General features: G+C 36.0%; 1 protein-coding gene across 1 annotated transcript in view; it reads left to right on the top strand.

The window, feature by feature from the left end:
- The first annotated feature begins 444 nt into the window (after positions 1–444).
- Positions 445–5,571, top strand: part of MUC7 (mucin 7, secreted) — a 54,755-nt gene continuing 49,628 nt past the window's right edge. The window contains exon 1 of the mRNA XM_017879177.1: positions 445–621. The gene's annotated coding sequence lies outside the window, so the exon portion shown is untranslated. The remainder of the gene's footprint in view (positions 622–5,571) is intronic.

Genomic DNA, 5,571 nt, shown 5'->3' with positions numbered 1-5,571 from the left:
AAGTTCTTAGAGATGCTAAAAGTTTAGCTCATTTGTCTTCAGTCTTTCTCATTCTTTTGTAAATATTTGAGAGCTAGAGGTTGCATTTCCCTTTGTATCCCATAAATACTGGCTTTTTGTATTTCACTGTAAATATTTTGTAATTTCCTTTATTAATTATTTTATAGTCTCAAATGTTTTCAGTAATATGTGATTTTTATTTGTATGCATAGAGATGTTTTTAGCTAGTCTGACTTCTATTGATTAGCAAGAGAGTCTACTATGGCCCCAAAGATAATTGACACAGATACTTCTATTCAGAGCACATACTTAACAAGAGGAAAATATGCACATTAAGACACAACTCATTGTTTCTCAGGAAGTAATCAAGGTACAAAGGACAACTGTCAACTGAACAAACAACCAACCGTTCTTAGTATAAAAGCCTCCATCCACAAATGACCTTTACTCAATTCCCATTCCTAAAAGAATCTAGTAGGAAGGCTATAAGAAACTTTCTCTCACTAATCTTTCTTAGATTTTAAGTTGCTTCTTGGCTACCAAAATGCCTAGACAGAGTAACTGACAAGAATTCAACTGACAGGTAGTTTGAGCAGACCTGGAGGAAGGATTCCTTCAAAGGTAGGTACCTGAGAATTCACATATTAAGACTTTTGAATAGAGAATCAAGGTTATTTTCTTAAACATTGCATTTCTAGTGGTTACTGTAAAAATTCACTGGTAGAACAGCATTTCTAAATGTTCGTTTAGATTAAAATATGATTAGTGATACCATTTTATTTTTCTAATCTTCAGTGTAATTTAACTGTAAGACAAAAAAAGTGCATGAGATTTCATAGGACTAATACTAGTGAAATCCACATTCTACCTAATTTACCATGTCTTGATTTTCTCTCCTACTGGCAAATAATTTTTTAACATTAGTGATATTTCCTGTCTACCTGACATTAGTCGTAATATAATTCACTGTATGGGGAGCTGTGTTGCTACTTTTCAGTATGTAATGGTTATATCTAGTTTACTTACATTTTGGCTAAGAAAACTCCAAATATAAGAAGGAAGAAAAGATCGGGAAAATCTTTGATCTCCCAGAGGAAAAAAAGCCTTGCCCTAGATAAGGTCTTAGATGCAGTGAAACCAAGAACATATGAGAAAAATGTTTTTACAATAGACTTTCTTCTTTGTATTGTATTTACCTATAAATACAAAAAAAAATAAGACTGTAATGCTTCATTTCCTGACTTACCACTATGTCTGAATTAAGCCACAGAACTTAGAGTTGAAAAGTCCTGATTCAAATACTAATTTATTCACTTTGTAGATTTGTGGCTTTGGACAAGGCAATTAAACCTTTTCCTTGATTAATTGTGAAGATAATACCAGCTCATCTGTAATTCATAATGATTAAATAAAGGATTTATAGAAGGTACATGCACATGGGAATAAAAGTCTGATACTCTTTTCGTAAAACTGCTAGGGCAGCTAGAGTTGCCCTTATCCTGAGTAGAGAAATAAGATCATCTCCTAAATTCTTTCCAATGATACCAATCTATGTTTCTAAGATTCTGAATTCAATAGGCAATCTTTTAATTATATCAACTATCTATTAGAAATGTAGACCAATCAGCCCTCAGAAAATCCACACATAACATTTATATTTGATTCTTAACTACCCTATACGGTTGCACTTGAACATGATAATAGATATTTATTAAATCTAATAAGATTTAGCTACATGTTTTCCCTTACTATTCATAGCATATTGTGGAAATATTTTTTGAAATTCAAAACCAAGACTTTTATTTATTTATTTTTTAAGGAGGGTTTTTTTCTTTTCTTTTTGAGATGGAGTCTCATTCTGTCTCCCAGGCTGGAGTGCAGTGGTGCCATCTTGGCTCACTGCAACCTCAGACTCCCGGGTTAAGCAATTCTCCTACCTCAGCCTCCCAAGTAGCATGGATTACAGGTGAGCACCTCCACACCCAGCTAATTTTTGTATTTTTAGTAGAGATGAGGTTTCACCATGTTGGGCAAGCTAGTCTCAAAATCACAACCTCAGGTGATCCCCCTGCCTTGGCCTCCCAAAATGCTGGGATTATAGGCATGAGCCACCATGCCCGGCCTTTTTTAACTTTTATTTTTAAAAGTTCAGGGCTACAAGTGCAGGTTTATTACATAGGTAAAGTTGTGTCATAAGGGGTTTTTTGTACATATTATTTCATCACCCAGGTATTAAGCCTAGTACCCCTTAGTTAGTTTTCCTGATCTGCTCCCTTCTCCCATACACCACCCTCCAAAAGGCCCCAATGAAAGTTATTCTCCTCTATGTGTCCATGTGTTCTCATCACTTAGCTCCCACTTATAAGTGAGAACATGTAATATTTGGTTTTCCATTCCTGCATTAGTTTTCTAAGGATAATGGCCTCCAGCTCCATCTGTGTCACTGCAAAGGACATGGACACGTTTCAAAAGAAGACATACATGCAGCCAACAAACATATGAAAAAAAAGCTCAACGTCACTGATCATTAGAGAAATGCAAATCAAAACCACAATGAGACACCAGTCACAATGGGTATTATTAAAAAGTCAAAAAATAATAGATGCTGGTAAGGTTGTGGAGAAAAAAGAGTGCTTATACACCATTGGTGGGAGTGTAAATTCATTCACCCATTGTGAAAGACAGCGTGGCAATTCCTTAAAGACCCAGAAGCAGAACTACCATTTGACCCAGCAATCCCATTACTGGGTATACACCCAAAGGAAATTTTTAATTATTAACAGTCAGTTTACCAAAAATGCTGTAGTATTCATTCTACTATAAAATATGTATATAGTAGCATAATTATATTTCCTAACATTAAAAAATAATTAAAATATTCTATTATACTTTATATAGTTCAATACATAGCACATTTGTCTACAATTCTAACAACTATGTCTCTCAGTGATTACTTTGTTAAACTGTTCTTCAAAACTGTCATTATTCTGGAACAAATAAAGAGGATCTTTTACGACAACTGAAATGGACATTTCTTGTGCTTACTTTCAAACAGTGAGAGGCAATGAGAATGTCCTACCTGACCCTGAGTCTATTGGCTTTTATGACTTCTTTCTCAATAAGTACTCATGAGTCAGTTGATTCACCTTTATATTTAATTGTAAGTAAAAAAATAATTAGTTTGGAGATGGATAGATAGACCCTTTTGCAACTGAAGAAGAGAACATACCATGGCACTTCTGATTTCACTTTTCATATTCTCAGACTTAATACTTGGGTGTTGAATTTTCTTAACATTGTATTTTACCTTTTTCTACTGTTGACACCCTATGTTTATGTGTATGGCACTTTAAAATAGTATAAAAGGCCATAAAATATATAACTTATTTTGAATGTCTATCTCTATTACATATAATTTAATGTCTGTTGGTATGAGTGTCTCAGAATAGAAAATAAAGATAGAATTTATGGGAGCTGCTTTTTTTAATATTATACTTTAAGTTTTAGGGTACTTGTGCACAACATGCAGGTTTGTTACATAGGTATATATGTGCCATGGTGGTTTGCTGCACCCATCAACTCATCATTTACATTACGTATTTCTCCTAATGCAATCCCTCCCCGAGCCTCCCACCCCACAACAGGCCCCGGTGTGTGATGTTCCCCTTCCTGTGCCCATGTGTTCTCATTGTCCAACTCCCACTTATGAGTGAGAACATCCAGTGTTTGGTTTTCTGTCCTTGTGATATTTAGCTGAAAATGATGGTTTCCAGCTTTATCCATCTCCCTGCAAAGGACATGAACTCATCCTTTTATATGGCTGCATAGTATTCCATGGTGCATATGTGCCACATTTACTTTATCCAGTCTATTATTGATGGACATTTGGGTTGGTTCCAAGTCTTTGCTATTGTGAATAGCACCACAATAAATATACATGTGCATGTGTCTTTATAGCAGCATGATTTATAATCCTTTGAGTATATAACCAGTAATGGGATAGCTGGGCCAAATGGTATGTCTAGCTCTAGATCCTCGAAGAATTACCACACTGTCTTCCCAATGGTTGAACTAATTTACACACCCACCAACAGTGTAAAAGCATTCCTATTTCTCCACATCCACTCCAGCATCTGTTGCTCCCTGACATTTTAATGATCGCCGTTCCAACTGGCATGAGATGGTATCTCATTGTGGTTCTGATTTGCATTTCTCTGATGACCAGTGGTGATGAGCATTTTTTCATATGTCTGCTGGCTGCATAAACATCTTCTTTTGAGAATTGTCTGTTCATATCCTTTGCCCACTTTTTGATGGGGTTGTTTGTTTTTTTCTTGGAAATTTGTTTAAGCTCCTTGTAGATTCTGGCTATTAACCCTTTGCTAGATGGATAGATTGCAAAATTTTCTCCCATTCTGTAGGTTGCCTGATCACTCTGATGATAGTTTCTTTTGCTCTGCAGAAACTCTTTAGTTTAATTAGATCCCATTTGTCTATTTTGACTTTTGTTGCCGTTGCTTTTAGTGTTTTAGTCATGAAGTCTTTGCCCATGCCTATGTCCTGAATGGTATTGCCTAGGTTTTCTTCTAGGGTTTTTATGGTGTTATGTCTTACATTTAAGTCTTTAATCCATCTTGAGTTAATTTTTGTATAAGGTGTAAAGAAGGGGTCCAGTTTCAGCTTTCTACATATGGCTAGCCAGTTTTCCCAGCACCATTTATTAAATAGGGAATCCTTTCCCCATTGCTTATTTTTGTCAGATTTGTCAAAGATCAGATGGTTGTAGATGTGTGGTGTTATTTCTGAGGCCTCTATACTGTTCCATTGGTCTAGATATCTGTTTTGGTACCAGTACCATGCTGTTTTGGTTGCTGTTTTGGTTACTGTAACCTTGTAGTATAGTTTGAAGTCAGGTAGCATGATGCCTCCAGCTTTGTTCTTTTTGCTTAGGATTGTCTTGGCAATGCAGGCTCTTTTTTGGTTCCATATGAACTTTAAAGTAGTTTTTCCAGTTCTGTGAAGAAAGTCAGTGGTAGCTAGATGGGGACAGCATTGAATCTATAAATGACCTTGGGCAGTATGGCCATTTTTATGATATTGATTCTTCCTATCCATGAGCATGAAATGTTCTTCCATTTGTGTGTATCCTCTTTTATTTTGCTCAGCAGTGGCTTGTAGTTCTCCTTGAAGAGGTCCTTCACATCCCTTGTAAGTTGGATTCCTAGGTATTTTATTCTCTTTGTAGCAACTGTGAATGGGAGTTCACTCATAATTTGGCTCACTGGTTGTCTCTTCTTGGTGTATGGGAGTGCTTGTGATTTTTGTACATTGATTTTGTATCCTGAGACTTTGCTGAAGTTGCTCATCAGCTTAAGGAGATTTCAGACTGAGACGATGGGGTTTTCTAAATATACAATCATGTCATCTGCAAACAGAGACAATTTGACTTACTCTTTTCCCAACCGAATACTCTTTATTTCTTTCACTTGCCTGACTACCCTAGCCCGAACTTCCAATACTATGTTGAATAGGAGTGCTGAGAGACAGCATCCTTTTCTTGTGCCAGTTTTC

This window comes from Rhinopithecus bieti, unplaced genomic scaffold (genome assembly GCF_001698545.2).
Source record: "Rhinopithecus bieti isolate Rb0 unplaced genomic scaffold, ASM169854v2 scaffold_905, whole genome shotgun sequence".
In the NCBI taxonomy this organism is placed as follows: Eukaryota; Metazoa; Chordata; class Mammalia; order Primates; family Cercopithecidae; genus Rhinopithecus; species Rhinopithecus bieti.
Note: the sequence above shows the minus strand (reverse complement) of the source record. Positions and strands in the feature narration are given on the sequence as shown.